This window comes from Phascolarctos cinereus, unplaced genomic scaffold (genome assembly GCF_003287225.1).
Source record: "Phascolarctos cinereus isolate Bilbo 61053 unplaced genomic scaffold, phaCin_HiC Scaffold_9;HRSCAF=440, whole genome shotgun sequence".
NCBI classification, from domain to species: Eukaryota; Metazoa; Chordata; class Mammalia; order Diprotodontia; family Phascolarctidae; genus Phascolarctos; species Phascolarctos cinereus.
In genome coordinates this window covers 21,505,262-21,521,518 of record NW_027556402.1, presented here as the reverse complement: position 1 = coordinate 21,521,518, position 16,257 = coordinate 21,505,262, and the positions used below count along the sequence as shown (strand labels likewise).

Genomic DNA, 16,257 nt, shown 5'->3' with positions numbered 1-16,257 from the left:
ATTTTATTATAATATTTTATTACTAGCCCTGATCCATATATCTATCCCTAGTCTCTCTCCTGTCTCTTTGGACATCTCATATTCAACACATCTAAAATAGAATTCATGTCTTCTCCCTTAACCCCCTTCCCAAATCCTTCCCTCTTCCCAACTATCTTATTACTGTCAAGGGCAATATCATCCTCCCAACTGCCCAGGCTCAAATTTCAGCATCATTCTAAACTCCTTATTCATTTACCGCACATGTGCATTCCATTGTCAAAATTTCATCATTTCTACCTTCTATATGTCATCTCCCCCACTGGAAAAGTGGGGACTGTGTTTTTGTCACTTTGTATCCCCAGCACTTTGCACCATTCCTGGAACATAATATATCCTTAATAGGTCTTGACTTGATTGGCCCTGCAGATGCAAACTCAGAAAAAAAAAAACAGAGGGACAATTTTCAAGGACAAACCTTGCTGCTGAAATTCACTCCCCCTTCAGTCCCATTCCTTTGTGGTGTAAGATGACTCGCCTTCTTTGATAGATAGTTTCTTTTGTTGTAATGGAATATGTTGTGCTGTAAGAAATGATAAAGTGAATGGTTTCAGAAAAACCTGGAAGACTTATATTAGCTGATGCAAAGTGAAGTAAGCAGAACCAGAAGAATTGTTCACAGTGACAGCAATATCACAATGACCGACTGTGAAAGACTCAGCTGCTCTGATTGATAAATGACCCACAACAATTCCAAAGGCTCGTGATGAAAACTACTATCCATCTCCAGAGACAGAAGAGATCCACTTTGACAGCTGATTGAAGCATATTTTTCCATTTTATTTTTCTTGCTTCCCCCCCAACCCACAACATGGCTAATGTGGAAATATGTTTTATATGACTTCATATGGAAAATGGGTATTGTATTTCTTGACTTCTCAACAGGCAGGGGAGGGGGGAGGAAAGGAGAGGATTTGGAATTGAAATAAAAAAAAATAAAGGGGAAAATATATATAGTTTCTTTTAGGTTCACTCTAAATATTTTATTAGGGTGGGGATGGGAATCTGAATCCAACATAATCCATATAATGAAGTTAAAGTAGGGATGGGTGGATTTGAACCCAGGCCTTCTTGACTGTGAGTACAGCTCTCGAACCACTATACCACAGCTGTTTCTCTGAAGGATTCCTAGTGAAAACATTACTGAATAATTTATTCTAATACCCATGCCCCAAGGATCCTGAAACAATGGTCCTGAAAATACTTGAAACATAACAAAACCTTTGCCGTATAGTGGGTGAAAGAATTGGACTTGAAGTAAGGAAAACCTGAGCTCAAATTCAGCCTCAGACACTTACTAGCCATGTCACCCTAGGCAAGTCACTTGACATTTGTCTGCCTCTGTTTCCTAATCTGTAAAATGGGGATGATAACAGCACCTGCCTCTGAAGGTCAAAGAAGATAACATGTGTAGCGCATGCTGTTTTAAAGCACTATATAAATGTTATTATTGTTATTGTTGTTGTTGTCATCTGCAAGCTCTTCAGAAATAGTGTTACCGATAGCCAAAGTCCAAGAAGCACTTTGGGCATTTTTATATACATTTAGTGTTAGTGAAAAGGATAAGATGGGCACAACTAAAGCCAGGGATCCCTTATCCACCCAGAGAATAAGCTCAACAGAAGTAGACGACCTGGAAAAACATCTTAGGTCTCTGACTTGACAGTCCACTCCACCCATGGCCCAAATCTGCAGTCACAGTTCTGGTTTCAGGGATGCTGCTCATGGGTAATATTGTCTGACACCATTTACCTACTTTGTTTGAAGCCTATCTATTAGAGAGATCTGGATTCAATTAACACCTGTGGGGGGGGGCGCAGGGGGGGGCGGAGAGCCTAAACCCAAGTGTCTGTAAAAGACGTACTAAGCTGAGTTCTCTGCTCACTACCATAGACAGGAAACAACAGACTGGAAGGATGCTGAAACCATTCTGCATCTTGCTCTCAGAATAGCATCCACTTCCACAGCAGCTCTAGGGAATTGTATAGAAAGTATTCCATCTTATACAGGACTGCCTCAAGTCTCCCCCATGGCAGCCCCATCCTTCAAATTGCTGTCAAAATAATTTTCCTTAAGCATAGTTCTGACCATGTGACGCTCCTATTCAACCAACTCCCGCTGCTAGGATACAAGTTCCTCTGGTGAGCTTTGAAAGCCCAACACAGTGTGGCCTCAATGACTCCCGCACCCCATAAGCCAGCAAAACTGACCCTCTCTCTGTTTCTCCTACATGACACTCCATCTCTCATCTCTTTGCCTTTGCATTGGCCATCCCCTCTGCCTGGAATGCAATCCTTATCCCTCACCTCACAGAGTTCCTCTCTCCCTTTAAGATACAGATTAGACCCTTCTCCTGCATGAAGCATTTCCCCACCCCACCATACCTCCCAACTGCTAGAGCTCTCCCTCCTAAACTACTACATATTTTAAAATATATTTATATTTATTCACTTTATATTTCTCTTTTTAAAATTTCCTTATTTCATATGTAATCAATTCCAAATTGGAATCGATTGTGTGACATGGGAGACACTGGCAGAGGACCACCCAGCATGGTGCACCCACATGCTCTATGAACAAAGTAGGGTTGCAGTAGCTCAAAAGAAATGTGAGATGCACAAATTTAGAGACATCTCTACCCCAAAAGCTCCCATGGACCATTTGTGCCCAACCTGTGGTAGAGCATTCCTAATTCATATTGGTCTTACCAACCACAGTGAAACACACTGTACTTGACTCCAATAGAGAGACTTCATTTTTGGTCCTCTTTGAGAAAGAAGGACAACAACCGTTTTATATGTATTTGCTGTCCCCATTAAAATGTAAGCTTCCTGTAAGTAGGGTTTTTTTTCATTCTTCACACCTGTATCCCCATCACTTAGAGTAGTTCTTGACTCAGAGTAGGCATTCAATAGACACTGATTATTTGATTCATTAACCAGAAAGAAAATGCTCTTTCATCACCTAAAAGGGGCTAGAGGTTCTTTCACTGTCTTCCTTCTCTACACATGGTGGGAAGCTTTGCTGTCTTCCCCAATTACAATGATGGACCTATCTTTTATTCCATTATCAATGGAAGGACCAAATACCTCAGTTTCCCCAGGTCCCATTAGTGGAGGATAGTGATTTGTAAGCATGAATGATTTTCACAATATACCTGGTAGAGCCAGGTGGCTGCTTGGTTTTCTTCAAAGCTCTGCTTGTGTCCCTTTCCTGGTCCCAAGCTCCTAGTGCCTCCCTCTAAATTTCCTTTAATTACTTTGTATTAATTAATTACTTCATACATACTAATGAGTGTAGGTAGGCTGTAAGCTCCTAGAGGGTGGGAACTCTGTTTTTGTTTGTGTATCCTCAGTGCCAAGGACACAGTAAACACTATGACTGTTTGATTAAATTAAGTTCCTATTAGCATCATCCTTCCATGTTTAACAGACACAAATGCTTCTCACAGCAGTACTCTCCTATGCCATGGTTTTCACAGAATGCATAAATTACAGCAAAGACCATCTTATGGACCAGGGATGAATAAACAAATTGTGATTTACCAGCAATAATGGGTAAATAAGATTTCCTGAGCACATCAGCAAAGTGATTTTTAAGCATAGTGGTGATGAAGGAAAAACCTATGTTGAGTTTCCAATGAATTTTTTTAAGGCAATTGGGGTTAAGTGACTTGCCCAGGGTCACACAGCTAACAAGTGTCAAGTGTTTGGTCTGAGGCCAGATTTGAACTCAGGTCCTTTTGACTTCAGGGCCAGTGGTCTATCCACTGTGCCATCTAGCTGCCTCCCAATGAACTTTCAAGGCACTGTGTATAACAGTGTTCTTAACAGAATCACAAAGGTGGCTCAGGGTTCAGTCACTTTAAGCCACAGCAAGGCTAGAAAGCTCTTCATAAAATCCTCATCAAGCAGGGTCTGAGTCATTGCTGGAGGAATTCTAGAATTCTAGAATGCACACCTCCCTGGGCAGCCCGTGCCAATTCCACTGTGATTACACTTTCCCAGCTTGGGTTCTCCTTTGGAACCTAATAGCTAAGAACAGAGATGCGGCTGTTTAACAACTGGGCGTGGGTATTTGTGTATTTGCCATGAGGTTTAAAAATAGCCAGGTGATACCTGACACAGGTGTCACGTGGCGGGTAAAATGGAAGAATAATAAGGTACATTTGGAAACTTTATACTCTTTACTGAAGAAAGCAAGCTTCCAGCAAAAAGAGGGAAAGCATCACACTGCCTTGTTTAATGAGTTATAATTGTATTCCACAACCACATAACATTGTGTGGATCTGGTTTACGGATGCTGAGTGGGAAGACATCTTGCAAACACTTTCTGAAGTCTAGAGGGTACTCAGACAGGCCTAGCTTAATAAATGCTTATTCCTTTCCTTTCCCCTACAAAAGTACCATTTTTTTTTATCTTTGTAATGAACTTAACTGAAATCAATTGACTACTCAATAAACATGTATTAAGCACTTACTATGTGTCAGGCATTGTGCTAAGTGCTAGGGGTACAAAAAGAGGCAAAAGACAGTCCCTGCCCTAAATCCATTTTAATATACAAAATCAGTGTATACGTCATCCCCTTCTACCAGACAACAAGTTCCAAGAGGTCAAAGACTGTGTTCATGTATATGTCCCAGATCCTAGTACAGAGTAGTTATTGGATAAAAGTTGATGAACCGAAGTGTTCAAGAAAAGACTGGAAGACAAGATTGTCTTTGAGGGGATTCCTGCACAGGGTGGAAGCCATCTTGTTCGAAGATGGCCTTGGAGACCCCTTCCAACTCAAAGATTTGATAATTCTACCATGGAGCAACAAATGTAAAATTATTGTTTAAAAATTAAGAAGACTTAACTCTCCTCTTGACAATGTTGCTGACCATTGAGAAAACTTTGAGGAAGAGGAAGTTTTGGGAGAAGACAAGGGATTTGATTTTGTTTTTTCTTTCTTCTTTTTCTTTTTAGGCAATTGGGGTTAAGTGACTTGCCCAGGGTCACATAGCTAGTAAGTGTCAAGTGGTTGGTCTGAGGCCAGATTTGAACTCAGGTCCTCCCGACTTCAGGTCCGGTGCTCTATCCACTGCACCACCTAGCCCCTAAGGGATTTGATTTTGACAGAAGATAGAAGGGTTCTATTGGCATTTTACTGGAAAGATTAGTGGACCTAGAATCAAATGGATCCCTAGTTCTACCACTTATAGATGTGTGACCTAGTGTGGGCAAATCATTTCATCGCCCCAGGCTTCAGTTTCTTCCTCTGTAAAATGAGTGAGTTAGACCAGATGACCTCTACTTTCCTTCCTGCACTAATGTTTTATGACTCTGTTCCTAGCAATGTAACTAATTTACTAGGCAACCAGTCCCTTCAGAGAATGGTGTTCCCCATATAAATATGAGCATGAAGGCAATAAGGTGAAAAAAAGGGAAGAGTTCTATCTGCTGTCAGAAAGAGCTTATCAAGTTCTTAGAAAGTCTGAAATGTGGGCTGTTGCAAAAATTCAACACTGGCCATATGATTCTGTAGGCTTCTATCTCCCAACAAAATCACTCCCTGGGGGAAAAAGAAAGGTAACGGACACAAATCTATATGAAATATGAAGGAAGCCTGCTTTGAATCATTTTGAAATCTGGGATTCCTTTCTCCTTTTGCAACACTGCAAATGTAGAACTTAAAATTTCATAAATTATAAACCTGATAAACCTAATGACTCTTCCAAATCCTCTAGCTAGTCATTAACTGTGAGGAAGTGATCATTACTGTTTAATTATAAGATGACGCTCATATTGTTAGGAAATGTTGAAAGCTATCTGATTGACTTAGGTCCCTGGGACTAATTCTACAGGCAGGCTTTGCACATGCCAATTAAAGTTGAGGCGCCCATCATAAAAGGCTGTGCTCCTTGCTGTCATATTCAAACCAGAGCAGCAAAAACAAGGCCTGTCTGAGGCATTTCCTGGGCGCGATGGACTGTTTGATCTTTCTAGGTCTTGGATACTAATTCCTCCTGGCAGATCCTCAGGATAGGGCTCATCTTTTCATGCAGGTCAGATGCAAAACCCAAGAACAGGGCCTAAGGACCACAAAGGTCTCTCTGTCCATCAACAATGAGCATAGTCAACTCACCAGATTCCCTTGGATTCCTACCTTTCAATTTTATGCAAAGGATTCTTGCACTGGATATCCCATAGACAGCTCAGACTCAGCATGACCCAACTTTCTTTCTTTCTTTCTTTCTTTCTTTCTTTCTTTCTTTCTTTCTTTCTTTCTTTCCTTCTTTCTTTCTTTCTTTCTGTCTGTCTGTCTGTCTGTCTGTCTTCTGTCTTTCTCTCTTCTCTTTCTTTCTTCTTTCTTTCTTTCTTTCTTTCTTTCTTTCTTTCTTTCTTTCTTTCTTTCTTTCTTTCTTTCTTTCTTTCCTTCTCCCCACTCCCCACACCCAGGGTCACACAGCTAGTAAGGCTACATTTGAACTCTAGTCCTTCTGACTCCAGGGTCACTGCTCTATCCACTGTGCCACCTAGCTGTCTCCTCATTAGCTATCCTTCCCCGCTTCCCTATTTCCCTACTATTGTCAAGAGTATGACTGTCCTCCTAGTCATTTAGACTTGCAAATTCGGTGTCATCCTCTGCTTCTCACTTTGCATTCACCCCACACATCCAATCTGTTGCCAAGTCTTCTCATTTCTACCTTCATATCTCTCGTACATGTCACCTCTCACATACGCTCATCACCTATGTGCTAGTAGTACCTTGCTAGACTCCTGAAATAATCTTCTGGTTTATCTCCATTCCTCAAGTCTCTTCCCACCCCAGTCCGTCCTCTCAGGCACCAAAGCAATCATTCTAAAATGGAGGTCTGACCATGTCATCCCCCGATTAATAAACTCCAACGGCTCCCTGTCATCCCTATAGGATGAAATAGAAAATATATACATGTAATATATAACAGATTCTGTTAATATATTATATAAATTATTCTATGAATATATAAATTAATATATTTATTAATATACTATATAAATATATTATATTATAAACATGATACATATAAAATATAAAAATTTAAAATCCTCTGGGTATTAAAACCCTTCACAATCTAGTACCTTCCTATTTTATCCAATACTCACTCCACCCTCTCCTCCAACCTCGCTGTTCCTCCTACATGACACTATCTTCCCCCACTCTGTGCCTTTTCACTGGCAGTTCCCTCTACCAGGAATGCTCTCCTTCTGTAGCCACTTCTTAGCCTTCCTTAGCTTTGCTTAAGATTCAGCTCAAATTCCACCTTCTGCAATAGGCCTAATCCCAGTATTGCATCCCGCTTTCCTCACTCCCTACTGCTAGTGCCTTCCTCCTTTTACACTGTAGATAAGTTATTTTCATTTTGTCTCCTCCTTTAGGCGGTGAGTTCCTTGAGGGCGGGGACTGTCTTTTGTCTTTGTGTATTCAGTGCTTAGCGCAGTGCCTGATGCATAGCGGGTACTAAATAAATGTTTCTTGACTGAGAAAGGGAGGAAATGTGAAGAGTAATGTATAGAAAGGCAGTTCTATGGTCTCCTGGTTCTGTTTTTGTTGTTCAGTTGCTTGTAGTCACGCCTGACTCTCTATGACCCCATTTGGAGTTTTCTTGGCAGAGATACTGGAGTGGTTTGCCATTTCCTTCTCCAGGTCACTTTACAGATGAGGAAACTGAGGCAAACAGGGTGAAGTGACTTGCCCAGGGTCACACAGCTAGTAAGTGTCTGAGGCCAGATTTGAGCTCAGGAAGAGGAGTCTTCCTGACTTCAGGCCTGGCACTCTACCTGCTACGTCACCACGCTGCTCTTGGCTCTTTCAGGATTCAAGTTTTGTGGAACGGGAATAGGGGAATCCAAGAGGAAATATTTTCTACTCCTACCTTTCAATTTAAGGCAACAGACAATAAACGTTTTATGAGCTCAGTGTTCCTACTGCAAAATCTGTTTTTGACTTCTCTTTTCCTAAACCCAGTGGGATATAGAGCTACCAAGAAGGGGAAGTCCATGAAACTCAGTATTCAGGACTTTTTAAATGCATGCACATCAACAAGCCTCCATGAAACGTTCGATTTAGTATTTTGCTTACACAAATTTGTGCCTAAGTCACAACTAAATTCATCCGTGCCCTGCTCTCAGGCTAAGATTTAAGAATCCCAAACTCAAATTCCTGGATACACAGCTAGGTTCAATTTCTGCAATGATTACATGCATTTGTATTTGGGTTTGTTAATTATGTAAAATATGGTCATGGGCTCCAGCACAATGGAAACATGGAGGGCAAATTTGAATAATGCAGTCCCTTCAGGGAGAGTGTCCTCTGTGCCTGTGTGTGTGTGTGTGTGTGAGATTACATTTCATAGGCAGAGAAAAATTATTTCCATAGTACATTTGTACTTTATTCCTCTTCTCCACTCTTTTAGAAAATTGAAAGTTGACTTTCCCAGAATGCCTTGTGACAATAATTTTGATACCCCTATTCAAATTAATCAACATTTATTCAGTTCATTGTGATATGAGAGCATCAGCAATTGTATTAGTAAATTAAGCAGAATAGGATTACGTTTAAGTTAGCAATATTGGTTAATGCTATTAGAATAAGAGTCATGATTAATTCACCATGTATTGATGATTATATTAATTGTATTTGATTCATACTGTGACAGTTAGACATGTACTAAGGATTTATTAATACCTATTCCTTGCCAGTCTGGATACACTGTTTTTGAAAGAAGGTTCATTGCTGCAAATACTACCCCCCCTCTATGAATCACTACTGTCCACTCACTTGTGACTTTGCTCCAAACCCACAACTTCCCGGGACCCTATGTACGATACTGCTGGTTAAACACTAGGGTTTTATGATTTGTGGAAGGCCCTGTTATGTTGTTGAAAAGGTTTTTTGACCTTTAGAAAGCCCCTGTTGGGATGACCTGGAGTTGATGACCTGTGGAAGGCCTGTTGACAAAGTGGTTATGACTGATGGACATTTCCCTTAGCCAACCAGAAGATTTCCCCACTTCTGGAATTGGTTGATCAGTGAATTGTAATTCCTTCTTTTATTTTTAGCACTCTCTCAAGTGTATAAAAGTAGCTAGCACCCAAAAGAAGGGGTCTGTGCCTGGGACAAAGGTTTTTTTGTTGTTATTGTTCACTTGTATCCAACTTCTCATGACCCTGTTTGGGGTTTTCTTGGCAAAAATACTGGGGTAGTTTACCATTTTCTTCTCGAGCTCATTTTACACCGAGGCAAACATGGTGAAGTGACTTGCCCAGGATCACATAGCTAGTAAGTGTCTGAGGCTGGATTTCAATTCATGAAGATAAGTCTTCCTGATTCTCAGCCCAAGTGCTCTATCCACTACATCACCTAGCTGCCCAGGAAGTTGGCCCCAAGTCTTGGACTCCCTAATAAATTGATTGATCATGCTTGGATCTTTGTCTCACTGACTTTTGGAATTTTGTGGCCCACAGCACTTTACCATTTTCTTTCTGAATAGCTCTTGGATTTTTAAGAATTATGTCTTAGATGACTCCAAATTACATTCTAAGAGAAGAAAATTCATAGAATACAGTATCTATACATAGTGTAGAGGCCATAACACAGATTCCATAGGGCTCAGTTACACACATTGTACAGGGAAGTCATACTTTGAACATTCTGAAATTGATATAGGTTAGAACAAGGAAAAATTCTCAATTATAAGGTTCAGTCTTTTGAAACTGTTCTCCAGGACCCAAATATTCTGATTTGTATCATATTTGAGGACGTGTTAGAACATTTGTACTAAGTTCCTTGAAGCCAAGAACACGTCAAACATCTTTGTGTCATCTACAAGGTGTAGCATAATTTGCTTCATATAGGAGGCACTTGGTACATTTTTGTTGAATGAATGGATGACCTAAAAATAAAACAACTAATGTAATTCATCTTCATTCAATAAATATTTCATTAAAAATATTTGAAGTAGAAAAGAGACTACCATATGATCTACTCCTAGGTTCCTGTTCAACCAAGAGAAATATCTTTTTTGTTTGCTTGTTTATTAGCACTCAGGTGAAATAAAACTTTTCCATTGATGACTAGTTTCCTTTTACTCATGAATTGAGAGACAAGGATGACCTGGTGGATAGGGCATTGGACAGGGACTTGTAGCGCTCACATCCCACCTCTGACACTCAAGGTGTTATCTACAACTAGTCACTTAGTTTCTACATGCCTCAGTTTCCTCATTTGTATAATGAGGCAGTTACACTCCGTGTCCTCTAATCTAATGATCCTATTATATTTGTATCATGTTCACAAATGAGCCACTTTTGGTTTTTCCCTTTTGATTCACTGCCAAACCCCAGTGCTTGCCACAAGGAAGTAGAAGGGAGGGTGTAGTGGAAAGAATCTGGGACCCATAGCCAAGGAAGCCTGGAATTTGAATTCTACTCCCTACAGTTATTAGCTCTGTTGATTAATGGCAAGACATTTAAATCTCTTTGAGCTCAGCTTCTTCATGCATAAAACAAGAATAATAAAACCTGTAGTACCACCCTCACAGGGTGGTCGTAGGGATCAAATTAGCCAAGTTATAAAGCATAGTTTAAGTGTCAGCTTTTACAATAAAGGGACATAAGGATTGCCATTCCTAACAGATGGAAGACCTCTCCCTAGATGTCCGATTCAGATTTGCTAAAACTAAAACTGCTTCCTGGCCTTTGCCATCTTTCCTTTTCATCTTTCTATTTAAATTGTTAGACATCTAGGTTTAATTCCATGTATTTAATAGAACCATTTTGGGGCAGCTGAGAAAAAGATGAAAACAATTAGTGCTGGCAAAGCAAGTCTAAATTTGCTCACCAAGCAAAGAAGACAAACTCCCAGAATGTTTGGTGATTAGATGGAAATCACCAGGGGTGAAAATCTTCTAGGGATTCACAGGTGCATCTTGGGGTGGTATCAGGAGCAGCTTGGTGACTACTACTCTTTCTTAGCTCCCTGGAAAATTGTTTGCCCAGTCTTTAGGTCATTAAGAATTTCATCAGTGTCCCACTGGGCTGATACCAATCTAGAATCAGGATTCCCAAGAGGGCTTTACACCCATTTATATGATCACGAAGATATATGGGAGCTGATTTGGATCCCAGTCCTGTCCCCTTTGTACATGGGAGTTTAGAATTCCATAGTGGTTATTAAAGGTATTGAAAATCACCCTAATTTAAGGAGCAGAGCTTCCCTGGGAGTCACTCTCCCAAATCCTCTGCTATAAAACTTCACCTAAATCATCACACCTTTATTTGGCTGGCAAATTAACTAATGCATCATATATACTTCACAGGAAAGCTTGCTGTATAACTCCGTGTAGATTTTTAAATGATCATATATCAGATTAGTGAGGCAGCTAGGTGGCACAGTGGATAGACCATAAGACCTGAAGTTAGGAAAACTTTTCCCGCGTTCAAACTCAGGCTCAGACACTTACTAGCTCTGTGACCCTGGGCAAGTCATTTAAGCCTTTTTGCTCAGTTTCCTCATCTGTAAAGGGAGCTGGAGGAGGAAATAGCAAATTACTCCAGTATCTTTGCCAAGAAAATCCCAAAAAGGGTCATAAAGAGTCAGATATGACTGAAAAATGACTAAATATGTCAGAGTAAGGAGGCAGCCAGGTGTTTCAGTGGATAGAGCCCTAGGCCTGGAGTCAGGAAGATCTGAGTTCAAATCTAGCCTCAGACAATTACTAGCTATATGACCCTGGACAAGTAACTTAATGCCTTTTTGCCTTAATCCACTGGAGAAGCAAATGGCAAACCACTCTGGTATCTTTCCCAAGAAAACCCTATGGACATTACTGGCATGCTATGGTCCACAAGGTAATGAAGAATTGGATATGACTGAACAATGGTGTCAGAAAGCAAGGTCACCTGAAAGGAGATAAGTCAATGGCAAATTATAGTTGGTTCACATTTTGTTATTAAGAGATCATCGTTAATTTCCCATCTCCAAAGGCCCTCTTCTGAATTCTCTTCGTCCGTAGAAAATATCAACGAGACTTCTATGAAAAAGAATAAAGAACACACTCTAATGAATGCATAGTAATCTTGGTTTTCCGTAAATTTGTTCACTCTCAGAAAACTGAAAACAGGCACCTTCCCTTAAAAGCGTTATGCTTCCTTGTTAAGCAAAGCACAGATGTAACCATATTACTCTCCTCCCTATTCAGTAAACTCCAATGGCTCCCTATCGCCTTCAGGATCAAATATAAAATCTTCTTTTTGGACTTAAAAGTCCATCATAACCTGGCACTTTCCTACCTGTACAGTTTTCTTTCACCTTCCTCCCCTCCATGTATTCTGGTCTAAGGACATTGGCTTCCTTGCTCGTCTTCACACACAAGACACTCCATTTATTTCCTAACATTGTACTTTTATTGGCTGTCATCCATACCTGGAATTCTCTCCTCCCTCCTCACCTCCACCTCATGGCTTCCTTCAAGCCTCAGCTAGAATCCTACCTTCTACCAGAAGCTTTTCCCAATCTCCACGAATGCTGATACCTTCCCTCTGAGATTAGTCCCAATTTATCTTGTCTATATCTTGTTTGTCCATAGTTGTTTGTTACATAAATCACACCCCTGAGACCAGTGATTTTTCTTCTGCTTTTCTTTGTATAACCAATGCCTGGCCCAAAATAAATGCTAGATAAATACTTGTTGACTTGACTTCCCATTGCCATTTATTGAATACTAAACTGGGTGAGGTAGTTTGCAGGTCAAAGTATTGAGCGGTTTAAATGAAATGTGACCATAGAAGCAGCTTAACCTAATCATAGCATTATAGATGCACAGCTGGAAGGGACTCGGAGGCCATCTCATCTAACTCTCTCATTTTACAGGTGAGGAAACTGAAGCTCAGAAAGGTGAAAGCCCAAGATCACATAAGAGGCAGAGCTGGGATTCAAACCCAGGTTCTCTGACTCCAAAGCCAAGACACTTTTTACCTTACCATGCTGCCTCTTTGTCAACTGTAAGATGGCTAGGCTTAATCTTCCCCTAGAGAAGAGATATTAAGCTATACCCAAGAAGGGTGATTCTGATCCAGGAAAAAGGAGCTTGAGTTAGATCAGAGTCAGTGGAGTTGAACTCTTAGAGCTCCTCCTGCAGGCTCATGAGTAGAAGGTGTTTGCCATGGAAATCTGAGAAATAGACTTGATTAAAGAAAATGCGATGAAGACTAAATTGTTGAGTATTGAGGGGATATATATAAAGGAACCTAGCCTTTTGGCAGCTAGGTGGCACTGCAGGGGATGGAGTCAGGACTCATCTTCCCGAGTTCAAATCTGACCTCAGACACTAACTAGCTGTGTGACCCTGGGCAAGTCACTTCACCCTGTTTGCCTCAGTTTCCTCATCTGTAAAATGAGTTGGAGAAGGAAATGGCAAACCACTCCGCTATCTTTGCCAAGAAAACTCCAAATGGGGTCATGAAGATTCCAATACAACTGAAACAACTGAACAACACCAAAACCTTCTGCTGTGTCCAGCACAGTCCTCTCACGGTTTTACACAGGAGGGCTTCAGATGATGCCCCACTGCTAGAGGATGCAGAAGGAATAGTGGCATATAGCCCAATTTCACAATCATGAGGGGAGCAAGAGGGGGTCCTTTTGAGCAAGTAGCTTGCAAATCTAACAAGCAGACTTTGAAATGTTTACGAAAGCAGCAAAGAGTATAAACAGTGAGAAATCTAAGGAGATAATGGAAGGAAAAAAGTCATTACTGGAGTAAGTAGTCTTTCCAGGGACACTTGGCATCTAAATGGTACTCATCTTTGCTAACTCAACAGTTCTCTAATTCTACTAATGCAGACGACAACTGGACAACTTCTCCATATCCTAGGCAAACACTTTTCCTGAGTTGTGTTGAGAGAGAGAGAGAGAAAGAGAAGGAAAGAAAAAAAAATAAAGAAAAGAAGAAAAAGGAAGGAAGGAAAAAAGAAGAGAATGAAAGAAAAAAAGGAAGGAAAGAAGGAAGAAAGGAAGGAAGAGAGAGGAAGGAAGAAAGAAGGAAGAAAGAGAAAGAAAGAAGGAAGGGAGAGAAAGAATGAGGGAAGGAAGGAAAGAAGAAAGAAAAAAGAAAATCATCACCTAGTGACTAATTTTGTGGCGATGAAAGTCATTATTAGTATCTGCAAACACAGAAACCGGCGATCCAAAATAGCATCTTTCTATTCATTCTGTTCAAGCATCTGCTGCAGCAAAAACAAAAAGAATTCCTAGAGGGCCCTACACTTGCCCTATTCCATCTAACAGGGCATATTCCTCAGTGCCACCAAAAAAAAGAAAAAAAAACCAGACCTCCCAGATTTGACATCTCAAATGGCTAAGCTTTACATTAACAATTTACTATTAACTCCTGCTATGCTTTTCATGGATGCAGAAAGATTTTCTGCTCATGAAACAGAAAAGAAAGCCAGTCCCTTTTCCCTTTTTGCCCCATATCATTGCGCTTCTTCAAGTTTTAGCACATTCCCTTCTTCCTTCGGGGCCAGAACTTAGCTTAGCCCCTGAAGCAAAAGTTCTCAGGGTTTCAACATATAGAGAGCCAAAGGAGAAAAAATGAAGCCAAGAAGAGCAGTAATAGTCAAGATTTTCCACTGTTCTTTCCCATCTGACTTCACCCAGCTGTCATCTGGCAAAGCAGGGAAGTGTTCAGAAGTTGGACGAAGGTTGGTTGAATGGAGATGCTATCAAAGTGTTTCTATGGCACCTATCACTAAACCACCTAGCTGCCTTGACTGAAATACTTGGATTGTAAATGTCAAAATGAGGGCAAGGAATACATTCCCTGAAAGATTACATTTCTCTTAATAACACGCATTGGTTTTTTTTCAATGCTTTCTCCACCTTCTTCCCTGCTGGCTCGAGGTCATTCAGAGTCCCAAAGTTCAATTATCTGAGATAATGGGTTGGATATGAGCAATTTAAATACATAATCCTCAAACTCACTTTAGCCAACAAAATTTTCCCCAGAACTGCTTGCCAGAAGCCCAGTTCACTGATCTGATTGTCAATGTTTTTCTTTTCCTTGTCTCTAGCGTATTCTGTAAATACTCTAAGAATTCTTTGTACACTTTATACTCTAAGTGTACTCTGAGTATACTCTGCCAGGAGTGGGGAACCTGTGGGCCTCGAGGCCACATGCGGCCCTCTAGCTCCTCACTTTGATTGAATTTGGATTTGACTGAATTTGGATTCAGTCAAAGGGCCCTACTTGAGGAGCTAGAGGGCTGCATGTGGCCTTGAGGTCGCAATCCAGCTAGCAAAAGGTCCAAAAGTAGATGACAGAAGGGAGGATGAAAATTGCTGGACCAGTATAATTTTCAAACGCTTCTAATTAGTCTCCACATAATACTTTGTAATTTATCAAAACCTCAATACATCTTTCACAATTGCTAAGCAATCTCATCATTTAAAAAAGTATGTTGTTATTAATAACTACTCAAATTTATATAGATCTTTAGGGTTTACAAAGTAAAGAAGATAAACAAATATTGCTATTCCCATTTTACGGGTGAGGATATTAAGTTTCAGAGAAGTCAAAATTACAACTTTAACATGGCTAGTGATGGTTAGGATTCAAACTCAGGTCCTCTTTTTTCCTATCCAGTGCTGTCTTCATTGCAAAATGCTACCACATCTCTTCTCTATCCATCCATCTATTTATCTCCAAATTGCCAAATCAAAAGGCCTTTTCTCAGTCTTCATCCTTCTTGACTTCTCTGCAGCCTTTAACAATGTCATTCACCTTCTCGATACCTCCTCTCCTTTTTCATGACACAACTTTCTCCTGATTCTCTTTCTCTTCTCTGACTGTTGTTTTTTTTGACTAGGGGCAATGGGGTTAAGTGACTTGCCCAGGGTCACACAACTAGTGATTGTCAAGTGTCTGAGGCCAGATTTGAAGTCAGATCTTCCTGGATCCAGGGCCAGTGCTCTATCCACCGCACCATCTAGCTGCCCCTTCTCTGACCATTCTTTTCCAGTCTCCTTTGCTTGCTCTTTATCCAGGTTGCATCCACAAAGCATGGCTATACCATACCTTCAAATTCTGTCCTGGGACCATTTTTCTTCTCCCTTTTTACTATTTCACTTGGTGATTTCACCATCTCCCATAACTTCAGTGATGGTCTCTATGTAATGATTCTCAGGTATATTTG

The 16,257-nt window shown here is 40.5% G+C and overlaps 1 protein-coding gene across 2 annotated transcripts in view; it reads right to left on the bottom strand.

The window, feature by feature from the left end:
• Window positions 1–16,257, bottom strand: part of SHROOM3 (shroom family member 3) — a 229,595-nt gene that overhangs the window by 148,779 nt on the left and 64,559 nt on the right. The window contains exon 2 of one of the 2 annotated variants that reach the window (XM_078148982.1): window positions 458–562. The exons of the other annotated variant lie outside the window; for it this stretch is intronic. The gene's annotated coding sequence lies outside the window, so the exon portion shown is untranslated. The remainder of the gene's footprint in view (window positions 1–457; window positions 563–16,257) is intronic. 2 annotated transcript variants of the gene reach the window in all.